The following is an 18,360-nucleotide window of genomic DNA, read 5'->3' on the forward strand; positions in this document are numbered from 1 at the left end:
ATCACAGGGATCAGTGCTTGGGCCTCAGCTATTTACAATATATATAAATGATTTGGATGAGGGAACAAAATGTAATATTTCCTTTGACTGTAGTGGTACTATATTTACCACATCTTGTTCCAGAAAGTGACGATGCTATGTGTGAGAATGCAAGCCTGCATTTTCGAAATGCTTTGTTCGGCGCAGTCTGGAGATATCGAAAGGGTTAAAGGTTGGAAGATTGAAGTTTGGATTAAAACCGGATGTTTGGGTGATGTGTAATGAGAAGGGACTAATTAGCAATCTTGTTGTGCGAGGCCCCTTGGGGATGAGTGACCATAATATGGTAGAATTCTTTATTAAGATGGAGAGTGACACAGTTAATTCAGAAACTAGGGTCCTGAACTTAAGGAAAGCTAACTTCGACGGTATGAGGTGTGACTTGGCTAGAATAGACTGGCAAATGATACTTAAAGGGTTGACGGTGGATAGGCAATAGATCACAACGTTTATAGATCACATGGATGAACTTCAACAATTGTACATCCCTGTCTGGAGTAAAAATAAAACAGGGAAGGTGGCTCAACCATGGCTAACAAGGGAAATTAAGGATAGTGTTCGATCCAAGGAAGAGGCATATAAATTGGCCAGAAAAAGCAGCAAACCTGAGAAATTTAGAATTCAGCAGAGGAGGACAAAGGGTTTAATTAGGAGGGGGAAAATAGAGTACGAGAGGAAGCTTGCCTAGAACATAAAAACTGACTGCAAAAGCTTCTATAGATATGTGAAGAGAAAAAGATTAGTGAAGACAAACATAAGTCCCTTGCAGTCGGACTCAGGTGAATTTATAATGGGGAACAAAGAAATGGCAGACCAATTGAACAAATACTTTGGTTCTGTCTTCAGGAAATAAGACACAAATAACCTTCCGGATGTACTAGGGGACTGAGGGTCTAATGAGAAGGAAGAACTGAAATATATCCTATTAGGCGGGAAATTGTGTTGGGGAAATTGATGGGATTGAAGGCCGATAAATCCCCGGGGTCTGATTGTCTGCATCCCAGAGTACTTAAGGAAGTGGCCCTAGAAATAGTGGATGCATTGGTGATCATTTTCCAACAGTCTATCGACTCTGGATCAGTTCCTATGGACTGGAGGGAAGCTAATGTTACACCACTTTTTAAAAAAGGTGGGAGAGAGAAAACGGGTAATTATAGACCGGTTGGCCTGACATCAGTGGTGGAGAAAATGTTGGAATCAATTATTAAGGATGAAATAGCAGTGCATTTGGAAAGCAGTGACAGGATCAGTCCAAATCAGCATGGATTTATGAAAGGGAAATCAAGCTTGACAAATCTTCTGGAGTTTTTTGAGGATGTAACTAGTAGAGTGGGCAAGGGAGAACCAGTGGATGTGGTGTATTTGGACTTTCAAAAAGGCCTTTGACAAGGTCCCACATAAGAGATTGCTGTGCAAAATCAAAGCACATGGTATTGAGGGTCATGTACTGATGTGGATAGAGAATTGGTTGGCAGACAGGAAGCAGAGAGTCGGGATAAACGGGTCCTTTTTGGAATGGGAGGCAGTGACTAGTGGAGTGCCGCAGGGCTCAGTGCTGGGACCCCAGCTCTTTACAATATACATTAATGATTTGGATGAAGGAATTCAGTGTAATATCTCCAAGTTTGCAGATGACACTAAACTGGGTGGCAGTATGAGCTGTGAAGAGGACGCTAAGAGGCTGCAGGGTGACTTGGACAGGTTAGGTGAGTGGGCAAATGCATGGCAGATGCAGTATAATGTGGATAAATGTGAGGTTATCCATTTTGGGGGCAAAAACACGAAAGTAGAATATTATTTGAATGGCGGCAGATTAGGAAACGGGGAGATGCAACGAGACCTGGGTGTCATGGTTCATCAGTCACTGAAAGTGGGCATGCAGGTACACCAGGCGGTAAAGAAGGCAAATGGTATGTTGGCCTTCATAACGAGGGGATTTGAGTATAGGAGCAGGGAGGTCTAACGGCAGTTGTGCAGGGCCTTGGTGAGGCCTCACCTGGAATATTGTGTTCAGTTTTGGTCTCCTAATGTGAGGAAGGACGTTCTTGCTGTTGAGGGAGTGCAATGAAGGTTCACCAGACTGATTCTAAGGATGGCTGGACTGACATATGAGGAGAGACTGGATCAACTGGGCCTTTATACACTGGAATTTAGAAGGATGAGAGGGGATCTCATAGAAATGTATAAGATTCTGACGGGACTGGACAGTTTAGATGTGGGAAGAATGTTCCCGATGTTGGGGAAGTCCAGAACCAGGGGACACAGTCTTAGGATAAGGGGTAGGACTGAGATGAGGAGAAACTTCTTCACTCAGAGTTGTTAACCTGTGGAATTTCCTGCCGCAGAGAGTTGTTGATGCCAGTTCATTGTATATATTCAAGAGGGAGTTAGATATGGCCCTTACGGCTAAAGGAATCGAGGGGTATGAAGAGAAAGCAGGAAAGGGGTACTGAGGTGAATGATCAGCCATGATCTTATTGAATGGTGGTGCAGGCTTGAAGGGCCAAATGGCCTACTCCTGCACCTATTTTCAATGGGCCTAAGTTTCGAGCCGCGCCTAGAATGGCGCAGCCCCGACCTGGACGCCCGTTTTTTGCGCCACAAAGCGCGCCTAAAAAAACCCTCCAGCTTCTCCACCTCCCTGCAGGTCCTCTGGCCCTCGGCGCAGCGCAGCACGAGCTGTAGGGGATGGAGCCAGGTCCCTGCGCTGAAAACAGTGCCGGGACCTCTGCACATGCGCGCTACAGTGGGCACGCAAGTGCAGTAGCTCCAGGCGCCCAAAACTGTGTGGGAGGGGCCCGAAGCACGCAGCCCCTAGCCCTGGCCGAATGGCCTCACTGGGGCTGCGTGAATAAGGCTCCTCCCACGGCCAGCTCCTGCTTCCTCCCGACCCGACTCGACTCCCGCTTCCCGCCTCCAGACCGGACCCAACACCGACCCGACTCCCGCTCCGCCTCCCGACCCGACCCGACTCCTGCTCCCCCGCCCCCGGACCGGACCCGACTCCCGCCCCCGCCCCCCCCCCTGCCCCGGACCCGATCCGACCCGACTCCAGCTTCCCCCGCCCGGACTGGATCCGACCTGACCTCCCTCCCCCCGACCTGACACCTCTCTCCCCCCGACCCAACGCCACCTACCTTTAAAGGCCCTGCCCGAAGTCTCGGGCCTGGCCCGTTCAGCCTCCCTCCCCTTCTCCTTTCCCCCCCCCCCATCTCCTTTCCCCCCCCCCATCTCCTTTCCCCCCCCCCCATCTCCTTTCCCCCCCCCATCTCCTTTTCCCCCCCCCCCCATCTCCTTTCCCCCCCCCCATCTCCTTTCCCCCCCCCATCTCCTTTCGCCCCCCCATCTCCTTCCCCCCCCCCATCTCCTTCCCCCCCATCTCCTTCCCCCCTTCTCCTTTCCCCCCCCATCTCCTTTCCCCCCCCATCTCCTTTCCCCCCCCATCTCCTTCCCCCCCAATCTCCTTCCCCCCCAATCTCCTTTCCCCCCCCATCTCCTTTCCCCCCCACATCTCCTTTCCCCCCCCCATCTCCTCCCCCCCCCATCTCCTCCCCCCCCCATCTCCTTCCCCCCCCATCTCCTTCCCCCCCCATCTCCTTCCCCCCATCTCCTTCCCCCCCCATCTCCTTCCCCCCCCATCTCCTTCCCCCCCCCATCTCCTTCCCCCCCCATCTCCTTCCCCCCCCATCTCCTTCCCCCCCCATCTCCTTCCCCCCCATCTCCTTCCCCCCCATCTCCTTCCCCCCCATCTCCTTCCCCCCCATCTCCTTCCCCCCCATCTCCTTCCCCCCCTTCTCCTTCCCCCCCTTCTCCCCTTTATCCCCTTCTCCCCTTCTCCCCCCGCCCCTTCTCCCCCCCTTCTCCCCCCTCCCCCTTCTTCCCCATCCCTCCCCCTTTTCCCCCTCCCCACCCCCTGCCCCCCCCCTCTCCCTCTACCCCCTCCTCCCCCTTCCCTCCCTGTCAGAAACACAGACACTGACAGACAAAGAATGAGAGACACACACAGACAGACAGAGAGATAGAGACACTGACAGAGACACACTGGGGTGTGGGGGGGGGGGCATCCCAGCACGCTGTTGGAGGGCTCCCAGTGCTGCAGTCGGTAAGAAGAAAATGTTTTATTTATTGATTTAAAAAAAAAATTGTTTCTTATTAATTTTTTTTGATTGATTTATTGGTTGATTTATTGATGTATTTATCATTTATTATTGATGATGGCTCTTTATTTGTAAAACTGAAGTGTTTAATGTTTGTAAACTTCCCTTTAAACCCCCCCCCCCCCATTCCCTATGCCTGATTTGTAACCTATGCCTGATTTTCTAAAGTGTAGACAAGGTTTTTTCGAGCGTACAAAAATCTTCACTTACTCCATTCTAAGTTAGTTTGGAGTAAGTTTTCACTGACGAAACTTTGAAAACAGCGTAAGTGGCTGGACACGCCCCCTTTTGAAAAAAATCCAAAGTGAAATTGTTCTAACTGACTAGAACTGGAGCAAACTAAATGACGAGAATTCCGATTTCTAAGATACTCCGTTCTACACCAGTTGCTCCTAAAAATCAGGAGCAAATCATGTGGAAACTTGGGGCCTATGTTTCTATGAGGCTGCTAGACAATATGGAGACATTTAGCCATTCAAATCTATCTATCTGATCACCTGTGTGTTTACATGGTGGGAGTAGATTTATGGCACAGAGACTCGACTTCAGGATAATGAGTAGCTGGTCATGTGTCTGTATGTTAATTATTTGTATGTATCATCGATACTATCTATGCATGGAATCAAAGAAACTCCTGCCAATCACCTGGTTTGTGTACAGTAATTCACATCGTCTGTATGTTAATTATTTGAATGTACCATTTGTTACTATGCGAGGAAACAATCTGGTTTGTGTATAGTAATTCAGAAAGCAGTTAATCGTGATTTCAGAACAATCATTTTGATTCTACATCGTCTGCATGTTAACTGTTTAATAGTACTATACAAAGTTCAAAGGCTTTTTTGGTATAAAGATGAGAGTTTGACACACACACACTAGACACTGGACATTCGAAAGGTGTGTGCCTCACAAGCAGCCACTGGAATCGGAGCAAGCAGAAAGTTGGCTTGTGAGGTGCTTGTGTCTCAGTCGTATTCATACTGGGTTTGTTCATACTGGGTTTGTTTAGTATGAATGTTTAACTAAAAGTCCCCTACGCTAAATATCTGTAACCAAAGATCCTCCGCCAGCCTGTCCTCGCCGCCCAGCAATGCCCCCCAGTCACCAAAGTCTACAGCGCGGCCCTGGACAATGTGGACCATTTCCCATACCTCGGGAGCCTCTTATCAACAAGATAGGCATTGAAGACCAGATTCAATACCGCCTCGGCCGCCTGAGGAAAAGAGTGAAGACCAGACCCTCAAAACTGCCACCAAGCTCGTGGTTTACAGGGCTATAGTAATACCCGCCCTCCTGTATGGCTCAGAGACATGGACTATGTACAGCAGACACCTCAAATCGCTGGAGAGATACCACCAACAATATCTCTGCAAGATCCTACAAATCCCCTTGGAGGCCAGATGCACCAACATCAGCGTCCTCGACCAGGCCAACATCCCCAGCATTGAAGCACTGACCACACTTGATCAGCTCCGCTGGGCAGGCCACATTGTTCACATGCCTGACACAAGACTCTCTACTCGGAGCTCCTTCACTGCAAACGAGCCAAAGGTGGGCAGAGGAAACGTTACAAACCTCCTTGCAACCGTTACAACCCTCAAAGCCTCCTTGATAAAGTGCAGCATCTTCACTGACACCTGGGAGTCCCTGGCCAGAGACCGCCCTAAGTGGAGGAAGTGCATCCGGGATGGCGCCGAGCACCTCGAGTCTCGTCGCCGAGAGCATGTAGAAAACAAGCGCAGACAGCGGAAGGCGTTTGTGGCAAACCAGACTCCCCAACGACTGTCTGTCCCACCTGTGACAGAGACTGTAATTCCCGTATTGGACTGTACAGTCAGCTGAGAACTCACTTTTAGAGTGGAAGCAAGTCTTCCTCGATTTTGAGGGACTGCCTATGATGATGATGAGAATTTTATATTGAATTTGAAAGTGATTTATTTAAATCCGAAACTAGGGTCTTAAATCTAAACAAAGCAAACCACGTATGTATGAGGGACGAGTTTACTAAGGTGGATTGGGAAACTACATTAAATGGTATGACGATAGACAAGCAATGACTAGCATTTAAAGAATTAATACATTACTTACAACAAACATACATTCCTTTAACACACAAAAGCCCCAAAAGGGAAGTGGTCCAACCGTGTCAAACGAGAAGTTAAAGATAGTATTAGATCAAAGGAAGAGGCTTATAATGTTGTCAAAAAGAGCAGTAAGCCTGAGGATAGGGGGGGGCGGGGGGAGGTGGATTTTAGTATTCAGCAAAGGTGGACCAAGAAATTGATAAAGAAAGGGAAAATAGAATATGAGAGTGAACTAACGAGAGACGGTAAAAGCTTTTATAGGTTTGTAAAAAGGAAAAGATTAGCGAAGGTAATTGTGGGTCCCTTACAGACTGAGATAGGAGAAATTAGAATGGGGTATAAGGAAATGGCAGAGAAATTAAACAAATACGTTGTGTCTGTCTTCACAGAAGAAGACACAAAAAAACCTCCCGGAAATAGGGGAGAACCAAGGGTCTAGCGAGAAAGAGGAACTGAAATAAATCAGTATTAATAAAAAAAAGTACTGGAGGAATTAATAGGACTGAAAGCCAATAAATCTCCTGGACCTGATGGCCAACATCCTAGGGTTTTGAAAGAGGTGGCTACAGAAAAAGTGGATGCATTGGTTGTCATCTTCCAAAATTCCATAAATTCTAGAATGGTTCCCGCAGATTGGAAGATAGCTAATGTAACCCCACTATTTAAGAAAGGAGGGAGAGAGAAAACAGGGAACTACAGACCAGTTAATCTATCATCAGTCATAGGGAAATGCTAGAATCTATTATTCAGGAGGTGGTAACATCGCACTTAGAAACATAGAAATATAGAAAATAGGTGCAGGAGCAGGCCATTCAGCCCTTCTCGTCTGCACCGCCATTCAATGAGTTCATGGCTGAACATGAAACTTCAGTACCCCCTTCCTGCTTTCTTGCCATACCCCTTGATCCCCCGAGTAGTAAGGACTTCATCTAACTCCCTTTTGAATATATTTAGTGAATTGGCCCCAACCACTTTCTGTGGCAGAGAATTCCACGGGTTCACCACTCTCTGGGTGAAGAAGTCTCTCCTCATCTCGGTCCTAAATGGCTTACCCCTTATCCTTAGACTGTGACCCCTGGTTCTGGACTTCCCCAACATTAGGAATATTCTTCCTGCATCTAACCTGTCTAACCCCGTCAGAATTTTAAACGTTTCTATGAGGTCCCCTCTCATTCTTCTGAACTCCAGTGAATACAAGCCCAGTTGATCCAGTCTTTCTTGATAGGTCAGTCCCACCATCCCGGGAATCAGTCTGGTGAATCTTCGCTGCACTCCCTCAATAACAAGAATGTCCTTCCTCAAGTTAGGAGACCAAAATTGTGCACAATAGTCCAGGTGTGGCCTCACCAAGGCCCTGTACAACTGTAGCAACACCTCCCTGCCCCTGTACTCAAATCTCCTCGCTATGAAGGTCAACATGCCATTTGCTTTCTTAACCGCCTGCTGTACCTGCATGCCAACCTTCAATGACTGATGTACCATGACACCCAGGTCTCGTTGCACCTTCCCTTTTCCTAATCTGTCACCATTCAGATAATAGTCTGTCTCTCTGTTTTTACCACCAAAGTGGATAACCTCACATTTATCCACATTATACTTCATCGGCCATGCATTTGCCCACTCACCTAACCTATCCAAGTCACTCTGCAGCCTCATAGCATCCTCCTCGCAGCTCACACTGCCACCCAACTTAGTGTCATCCGCAAATTTGGAGATACTACATTTAATCCCCTCGTCTAAATCATTAATGTACAATGTAAACAGCTGGGGCCCCAGCACAGAACCTTGCGGTACCCCACTAGTCATTGCCTGCCATTCTGAAAAGTCCCCATTTACTCCTACTCTTTGCTTCCTGTCTGACAACCAGTTCTCAATCCACGTCAGCACACTACCCCCAATCCCATGTGCTTTAACTTTGCACATTAATCTCTTGTGTGGGACCTTGTCGAAAGCCTTCTGAAAGTCCAAATATACCACATCAACTGGTTCTCCTTTGTCCACTTTACTAGAAACATCCTCAAAAAATTCCAGAAGATTTGTCAAGCATGATTTCCCCTTCACAAATCCATGCTAATTTGGACCTATCATGTCACCATTTTCCAAATGCGCTGCTATGACATCCTTAGAAAATAATAATTGGATTGGGCAGAGACAACACAGATTTATGAAAGGGAAATCATGTTTGACCAATCTGTTAGAGTTTTTTGAGATTGTAACTCGTAGAATAGATAAGGGGAACCAGTGGATATGGTGTATTTGGATTTTCAGAAAGCATTTGATAAGGTGCCATATAAAAGATTATTAAACAAAATTAGGGCTCATGGGATTGGGGATTGGTTAACGGACAGAAAACAGAGAGTAGGAATAAACGGGTCATTTTCGGTTTCGCAGGCTGTAACTAGTGGGGTACCGCAAGGATCGGTGCTTGGGCCCCAGCTGATCACAATCTATATCAGTAATTTGGATGAGGGAACCAAATGTAATATATCCAAGTTTGCTGATGATACAAAGCTAGGTGGGAATGTAAGTTGTGAGGAGAATGAAAAGAGACTTCACAGGGATATAGACAAACGAATTGAGTGGGCAAGAACATGGCAAATGGAATATAGGCCCCAAGTTTCCACATGATTTGCTCCTGATTTTTAGGAGCGACTGGTGGAGAACGGAGTATCTTAGAAATCGCAATTCTCCACATTTAAGTTTTCTGCAGTTCTAGTCATGTAGAACAGTTTCACTTTTGAACAGAATTTCTTTTTCAAAAGAGGGCGTTTCCGGCCACTGACGCTTGATTTGAAAGTTTCCACAGTGAAAACATGCTCCAAACTAACTTAGAATGGAGCAAGTGAAGATTTTTGTCGGCCTGAAAAAACCTTGTCTACACATTAAAAAATCAGGTTCAGGTTACAAATTAGGCGTCCGGAACGAGGTGGGCGGGGGGGGGGGGGGGGCGGAGGGAAGTCATTACATTCTACAATAAATCCTTAGTTATACTTATACAAATATTATACAAATAATTCCAACCTGAATAAAAATTTATAAGCAAAGAAAAGATTAAATACACCATGTTCCTACCTGTGTGAAAGTGCTTCAGGCAGTGAGAAGGCTGCAGGAAGCCTCACAAGTTGAGGCGGCGGGGGGGGGGGGCGCCTATGTATTCATAGGTTTGATCCATTACCTTTGAATGGGTGCCCTGCCTGGAGTTTCCTAACCCTAAATCCATCACACTTCACTTTTTACACATTTATGTTTGTTACACAGGGGCCCATTCACCTAACATCTGATTTGGCCTGCAACCTTTTGATTTAGTATGAATTACTAACTCTCATACACATTTTTATATCATCCATGAATTTAAGAATGATTCAATTTAAGCCCTCTTTTAGATCATTAATGAAAATGATGAACAGGAGATGCAGTCGTGGACACATTTTGTTAGTCAGAGATCCTGGTGTGGGAGGGGGGGTTCACTGGGGTTGTGTCTGGCCTTACCATTGAAATGAACTCGTTAAAATAAATTCCCTGACTTGGCAGAGCGAATTAGCAATGACTGGCTGCTTTTCATTCCTCAGAGCTAGACTTGAGGCCAAAGTTGCCACATCTGTCTGCACAGCTCAATAAAGAGCCTTTATTTCAAATTTGCTTTGGCTGAGACACTTTGATAAAGAACACCCAATTCCAGAAAGGCGAAAACTCTGCAACAACCTGCTCCAACATGTTTGCCTTTTTAAAACAGTACTTTACTGTAATTAAGCAACAAAGCATTTCTAACGCGGTGATCTTGCCGAGCATCAAAGGTCATTTATTTGGCATCAGTTGATTAAACCATTTTGATCAGAAGCTGAACAGTTTGATCCAAATCCTTATTTCGAACATTTTTGTTTTTGGATTCTTTTAATTAATATATAATTCTTTGACAGACATCAGTGATGTAACAAAACTAGCTTACAGAACATATGTTGTACCTTTTGTATACAAATTTTACAAACTATCATTCAAAATACTTTATATCAGGTTACAGTGACCCTTTCAAAGTAAGGATTTGAAAGTACGTGCATGTGCTTGCTGGGTAAATACAAGTTTGGGCTTGTCTGTAATGGACTGTAAGGTTAGGATCACCGGTCACCCACACATTACCCAAAGGGGCTTAGGAGTTAAAAGGCAATTTATTAAGGAACATCAATTATAAGCATAATCAGATACAACACACAATTAAGATAGATAGAAAAGTTAATAGCTGAAGAACTACAAGTGCCTATATGGGCCCTGTAATGTAAGCTGCAGTTGTACCCAACATTCCTTCTCTTGGAGTGGGGTGCATGGGGGAAGCTTAGGTGAAAGCCTCAAAGAAGAAATCCAAATAAATACACAAATTTGCTGTTGCATTTCTGGTGGGGGGTGGGGAGAATGAGGGGGAGGAGAGTTGGTCCTCTGGAAAATGATGCATTCTGGTTAATTTCAAGCACATTTATACTTCACAATTGATTTGTTTTCTTTTTTCAGATTAAAAATCTGTAGGACCTTTGCATATGCAACAGACAACCAAGGCAGCACTCCCCCCAGAATTACTTCCCACATCCAATCACGCTGCCCCTATTTCCTTTTATTTCTTCTTGCGATGTGGGCAACACTTGATAAGACCACATTTATTGCCGATCCCAAGTTGCCTTGAGATGTTACTCTTGAACTGTTGCAGTTCTTGTGGTGATGGTGCTCACACAATGATGTTAGGAAAGTAATTCCAGGATATTAAGCCACCGATGATGAAGGAATGGTGATATGTCCAAGTCAGGATGGTTTGTGACCTGCAGGGGAATTTGGAGAGGACGGTGTTCCTGTGACTTTGCTGCTCTTTTCCTTAATGGTAGAGGTCACAGGTGAGGGAGGTGCTGTCGAAGTGAATTGTGTAGATCGTACAGACTGCAGTCACACTCTTCTTCTTAGGTGGTCCCTCGTATCGAGGATGACTTGCTTCCACACCAAAAAGGGATGAGTTCACAGGTGTTTCAATGAAGGATCTGACCTTCTAGGTCCCGAACTACATATTGAAGAGTGGATTTTTTTAACGTGTGGTGGCCTTTGCACACCAGCCACCACAGGGCAAGGATTAACCAAGACGACTGGAGACCTGCCCTGCTGCATGGACCTAATGCGCACACCGATCGCAGTGTGAGCTGGCCCGTGCTGCCCCTGGCCCTCGACTCTTCTGGGCCTCAACCTCACGCCTCTCCTGGGCCCCGATCACGTTGCTCTACAATCTCTTGCCACTCCTTCACCCCAACCTCGCTGCTCCTCTACTGTTTGCCGCCTCTCCTGCTGTACCTGCCCACAGTCCAATCAGCGACCTGGGCTTTGGTGACGTCCAATCTAGTCGCTCTTCTCCAAGTCGTCGTCCTCCTGCACCAGCTAGCGCTGCTCCCTAAAGTGGCCTCCACGCTGCTCCTGGGCCTCCGCCCTCCGCTCCTTTTATGGCCCCGACCTGCGGCTGGTGGTTTCTCGCTAGCTATAAAGTACAATTGACTGCGATCAAAAAAATTAAGAGGTGCTGTACACATGCGTGTGAGAATATCAAAACGCAAATCTCCGTTCTTTTAAACCTACCTCAACAGCTTTTGAAATCAAAATGGTCAGTTACATAAAACAAAAGGATAATTCTTGTAACTACTTTTTAATACAGATAGATAACATTGAATAACTACACTGGTGATGGAGGGGGTGGATATTGATCCTAGTAACAGATGGGATTCAAGCTAACTGCTCTGTCTTGGAAGGTGTCAGGCTTGTTGAGTGTTGTGGCTGCATCCATCTCATCATCATTATCATCATCATAGGCAGTCCCTTGGAATCGGAACATCAGAAATAAGAGCAGGAGTAGGCCATAGGGCCCCTCAAGCCTGCTCCTCCATTCAATAAGATCATGGCTGATCTGATCATGGACTCAGCTCCCCTTCCCTACCCGTAACCCCTTATCCCCTTATTGTTTAAGAAACTGTCTATTTCTGTCTTAAATTTATTCAATGTCCCAGCTTCCACAGCTCTCTGAGGCAGCGAATTTCACAGATTTATCAAGAGCGTGAACCTGGATTATGGGGCTCATGTCCCTGGAGTGGGACTCGAACCCACGACCTTCTGACTCGGAGGCGAGAGAGAGAGAGAGTGCTGCCCACTGATCCACGGCTGACCCCCCCCCCCCCCGCCTCCTGAGCTGCGACAGCAAACAGCCCCTCCTACGGAAAGCCTATGGTGCCCCCATTTTCCCAGGATGAAGGTCCGCTCCCTCACTTTGACCAAACACCGTGTTTCGCTGTTCTGGCGTTTAATCAGCAGTCAAACCATTGGGCGCATCGAGCGCATTTCCTGTTTTTTTACAGACAGCCAGGTTGCTGCAGATGGGGGTGGATTGAGGTGGTCATCTCACAGCAAACACTGCCTTCGTCTTCCCTCCAGGAAGACTTCCTTCCATTCTAAAAATGAGTTCTTCGGTGACTGAACAGTCCACTACGAGAAGCACAGTCCCTGTCACAGGTGAGTCAGACAGTCGTTGAGGGAAAGGGTGGGTGGGACTAGTTTGCCGCACGCTCTTTCCGCTGCCTGCGCTTGGTTTCTGCTCTTGGTGATTAATTTTGCACCAACAGTTCACTTTTCACAAGTTCAGCAGAGGAGGACAAAGGGTTTAATTAAGAGGAAGGAAATAGAGTACGAGAAGAAGCTTGCTGGGAACATAAAAACTGACTGCAAAAGCTTCTATAGATATGTGAAGAGAAAAAGATTAGTGAAGACAAACGTAGGTCCCTTGCAGTCAGATTCAGGTGAATTTATAATGGGGAACAAAGAAATGGCAGACCAATTGAACAAATACTTTGGTTCTGTCTTCACGAAGGAAGACACAAATAACCTTCCGAAAGTACGAGGGGACCGAGGGTCTAGTGAGAAGGAGGAACTGAAGGATATCCTTATTAGGTGGGAAATTGTGTTAGGGAAATTGATGGGATTGAAGGCCGATAAATCCCCGGGGCCTGATTGTCTGCATCCCAGAGTACTTAAGGAAGTGGCCCTAGAAATAGTGGATGCATTGGTGATCATTTTCCAACAGTCTATCGACTCGGGATCAGTTCCTATGGACTGGAGGGTAGCTAATGTAACACCACTTTTCAAAAAGGGAGGGAGAGAGAAAGTGGGTAATTATAGTTAGCCTGACATCAGTGGTGGGGAAAATGTTGGAATCAATTATTAAGGATGAAATAGCAGTGCATTTGGAAAGCAGTGACAGGATCGGTCCAAATCAACATGGATTTATGAAGGGGACATCATGCTTGACAAATCTTCTGGAATTTTTTGAGGATGTAACTAGTAGAGTGGACAAGGGAGAACCAGTGGATGTGGTGTATTTGGACTTTCAAAAGGCTTTTGACAAGGTCCCACACAAGAGATTGGTGTGCACAATCAAAGCACATGGTATTGGGGGTAATATACTGACGTGGATAGGGAACTGGTTGGCAGACAGGAAGCAGAGAGTCGGGATAAATGGGTTCTTTTCAGAATGGCAGGCAGTGACTAGTGGAGTGCTGCAGGGCTCAGTGCTGGGATTCCAGCTCTTTACAATATACAGCAATAATTTGGATGAAGGAATTGAGTGTAATATCTCCCAAGTTTGCAGATGACATTAAACTGGGTGGCAGTGTGAGCTGTGAGGAGGATGCTAAAAGGCTGCAGGGTGACTTGGACAGGTTAGGTGAGTGGGCCAATGCATGGCAAATGCAGTATAATGTGGATAAATGTGAGGTTTTCCACTTTGGGGGCAAAAACGCGAAGACAGAATATTATCTGAATGTGGCAGATTAGGAAAAGGGAAGGTGCAACGAGACCTGGTTGTCATGGTTCATCAGTCATTGAAAGTTGGCATACAGGTGCAGCAGGCGGTAAAGAAGGCAAATGGTTGGCCTTCATAGCTAGGGGATTTGAGTATAGGAGCAGGGAGGTCTTACTGCAGTTGTACAGGGCCTTGGTGAGGCCTCGCTTGGAATATTGTGTTCAATTTTGGTCTCCTAATCTGAGGAAAGACATTCTTACTATTGAGGGAGTGCAGCGAAGGTTCACCAGACTGATTCCCGGGATGGCCGGACTGACCTATGAGGAGAGACTGGATCAATTGGGCCTTTATACATTGGAGTTTAGAAGGATGAGAGGGGATCGCATAGAAACATACAAGATTCTGACGGGACGGGACAGGTTAGATGCGGGAAGAATGTTCCCGATGTTGGGGTAGTCCAGAACCAGGGGACACAGTCTTAGGATAAGGAGTAAGCCATTTAGGACTGAGATGAGGAGAAACTTCTTCACGCAGAGAGTTGTTAACCTGTGGAATTCCCTGCTGCAGAGAGTTGTTGATGCCAGTTCATTGGATATAATCAAGAGGGAGTTAGATATGGCCCTTACGGCTGAAGGGATCAAGGGGTATGGAGAGAAAGCAGGAAAGGGGTACTAAGGGAATGATTAGCCATGATCTTATCGAATGGTGATGCAGGCTCGAAGGGCCGAATGACCTACTCCTGCACCTATTTTCTATGTTTCTATGGGCCCAAGTTTCCACAGGATAAAAAACGGGCTCCCCTCTGAGCTGGGCGCCCATTTTTCGCGCCTAAAACGGCGCCAGAAAAAAAAGCGCTATTCTCGAGCGCTTTGCAGCTCCTTGTCTGTTTGGCGTGGCGCCCGGGGGTGGCAGAGCCTACACTCGCGCCGATTTTGTAAGTGGGAGGGGGCGGGTACTATTTAAATTAGTTTTTTTCCTGCTGGCAACGCTGCGCATGCGTGTTGGAGCGTTCGCGCATGCTCAGTGTGAAAAAAAACATTGGCACTCGGCCATTTTTGTAGTTCTTTGTAGCTGTTTAATTTTTGAACATTTTTTAATAAAATCACATTGCCATCAGCACTGAGGCTTCCCTTCTCACTCTCTCCTTCCCCTCCCTCCCCTCCGCGGCAACAAACGGCTGTCTCCTTCCCCTCCCTCCCCTCCACGGCAACAAGCCGCTGTCTCCTTCCCCTCCCTCCCCTCCTCTGCGCGGCAACAAGCCGCTGTCTCCTTCCCCTCCCTCCCCTCTCTCCACGGCAACAAGCCGCTGTCTCCTTCCCCTCCCTCCCCTCTCTCCACGGCAACAAGCCACTGTCTCCTTCCCCTCCCTCCCCTCCTCTGCACGGCAACAAGCCGCTGTCTCCTTCCCCTCCCTCCCCTCCCACAAGCTGCTGTCTCCTTCCCCTCCCTCCCCTCCACAACAACAAACCGCTTTCTCCTCCGCCCCCCACCCCCCGCTCAGCGGCACGAGCGGCTTTCTCCCCCCCCCCCCCCCCCCCGCTCAGCGGCACGAACGGCTTTCTCCCCCTCCCACTCAGCGGCACGAACGGCTTTCTCTCCCCTGCCCCCCCCTCCCGCTCAGCGGCACGAACGGCTGCAGAATTCTCCCTGGCTGAAGCACTTTCAAACAGGTAGGAAGATGGTTTATTTAATCTTTTCTTTGCTTATAAACGTTTATTCAGGTTGGATTTATTTATATAATATTTGTATAAGTATAAATAAGGATTTATTATAGAATTTAATGACTTCCCTTCCGCCCCCCACCTTGTTCTGGAAGCCTAATTTGTAACCTGCGCCTGATTTTTTAATGTGTAGAACAGGTTTTTTCAGTTCTACAAAAATCTTCACTTGCTCCATTCTACTTTAGTTTGGAGTACGTTTTCACTGTGGAAACTTTCAAATCAGGCGTCAGTGGCCGGACACACCCCCTTTTGAAGAAAAAATTCTGTTCCAAAGTAGAACTGTTCTACCTGACTAGAACTGCAGAAAAAAAAATGTGGAGAATTGCGATTTCTAAGATAGTCCGTTCTCCACCAGTTGCTCCTAAAAATCGGGCGCAAATCCTGTGGAAACTTGGGCCGAAAGTTTCTAGATGGTTTCATCTTCCCTCCAGTTTATTCTGTTCTGGCTAGCCTTCCACAATATTATATAATCAGATTTCATACTTTGCCATTCTGCAACTGAGTCTTTTATTTCATTTAGATGATATTCATTTCTGGTAGGTCTTAGACAATCAGGTTTTCATGAATATCCACATCACCTTGGAACCTGTCCCTGTTGCTCCAATAAGAGTGCATGTGTTGGTATAAGCTGTAAGCAAAATCTCTGTTTATTTGTGTTGGCAATTCATCCACAATTTCAGATCCCAGTTAATGAATGAGTGGTTTGTGATGTGTGTCAATGTGAAAAATCTACCCAGTTAGGTATTTGCTAAATCTTTCTTGTTGCCCATCGTTACAGCCCAAGCTTTTCCTATTTGTGGATACCTTCACCTTGTATTGCTAATTTATTCCCTCCGATTGCTGTAACAGTGTATTATCATCAATGTTCTATTATATTGACTGATACCCAGGTCTCCCTCTTGAGGTCATAAAGTACCATTGTAGTTTTTTTGATCTCCCAAAATGCTTGCTGTTGGGCACCATTATACTGGTGGTGGAGGAGCGGCGAGAGATCGTGGCGGAGGTGTGGCAAATGAGGGTACGGGGCCCAGGGGCAGCACAGGCCAGCCCACACTGCGAAACGTGTGCGCACTAGGTCTGTGTAGCAGAGCAAGTCTCCTGTCGTTCGTGTAGTGGCTGATGTGCAACCACACATTGAAAAGAATGAAAAAAATTAGATCTGTTTATCAATGTGTATGATTAGAGGAAGATATTCACGGTTCATTTAAACTGACCAGGGAAGGGAAGCTAATAGGCAGTTGTGGGGAAATTTGGGAGACATTCCATACTGTGTATAAATGTAATTTTCCAGGGAATTCATTTTAACCTACGTACATGAGGAAATCCATGGACATTTGTCAGCAACCATTTTTGTCTGCTCTGTCACTTAGCAGAGCACTCGAACAGAGGTTCGCAAACATTACTTTGTGTACCACCTTCCAGATCTACCAGCTGCCCATTTACCCGACCAGCAGACCCGTTTAATATATTAATCCCTTTAATGCCCAAGCATTCTACAAAATGTACAACTTATAATACACAATGGCTCAAATAGTATTTCTCACCATTAGTAACCGATGAGGTTGTTTGTTCGAGCATGGGCGCATAGTGTTTGGAGTGATGGGTGATAGTTTGAGTTGTAAATTGTTTTCTACACAAAAGGTGCCGCCGATACTTTGATTTCATTCCAGTGAATGATAAAAAAATCATTTTCACACAGCTAAGTTGTCGCAAACTGTATCAAAACCTTGACAGCGCTGTTTGACAATTCGGAGAACTCTGCTTGCATTTGGACCCAAAACTCAGCCAATTGCTTTTGTTGGAACTCAATCTTGAGTCTGCCGTCAGTTGAGATGTCCAGGAAGTTCTCTTTTCCTTTTATTGATTAGACTTGCTGCTTGGGTACTGCAGAAACATTTGTGAAAGGGTAACAATCCCAGCTATTTGTGTTTCTCATTGAGAGAAAGTACTCACATAATTGGCCTCACCAGTTCACTGAGATGTTGCTTGATGTCACCTTTAACATTGTCCTGCAACTGTAGTTCATTCTTTGTCAGAAACTCATGCATGTTTGGAAACATTTCAGTGTTGTTTTCCTCCATAAAACAAGCCCAGCATTCCAGCTTTTTTTTTATCATTAACTCAGTTTTTTCCTGGTCATTGAAGATGGTTGCACGCAGCCCTTGAAGTCCTAGATTTAGCTTATTCAGGTGTGAGAATATGTCTGACAAGTAGCCCAGCCATGAGAGCCAGGCCGTGTCATGCAGACAGTGAAAGAGTGGGAATGAGTGGTCTGCAAAGACCTCGGAGTGAAGTTCAAATAAAAACGCCACGTGACAGCTATCAAACCTCCGTGTGGAGCAATAGATTGAAGTGCTCACTTCCCATCTCATTACATAGAGCGGAAAATATTCTGGAATTCAAGGGTCGAGCTTTTGTAAAGATTACCATCTTCACAGCATTGTCCAGAACCTCCTTCAAGTTGGTAGACATGCTTTTGGCAGCGAGTGCTTCCCTCTATACTGCAATGCACCCCCATTACATTGGGAGCGACTGTCCTGACACACGTCACT

General features: G+C 46.3%; 1 protein-coding gene across 3 annotated transcripts in view; it reads left to right on the forward strand.

Moving 5' to 3' along the window:
* LOC139268795 (breakpoint cluster region protein) overlaps window positions 1–18,360 on the forward strand; it is a 905,198-nt gene that overhangs the window by 203,228 nt on the left and 683,610 nt on the right. The gene's annotated exons all lie outside the window — the stretch shown is intronic.

The sequence above is a fragment of the Pristiophorus japonicus genome, chromosome 8 (assembly GCF_044704955.1).
Source record: "Pristiophorus japonicus isolate sPriJap1 chromosome 8, sPriJap1.hap1, whole genome shotgun sequence".
NCBI classification, from domain to species: Eukaryota; Metazoa; Chordata; class Chondrichthyes; family Pristiophoridae; genus Pristiophorus; species Pristiophorus japonicus.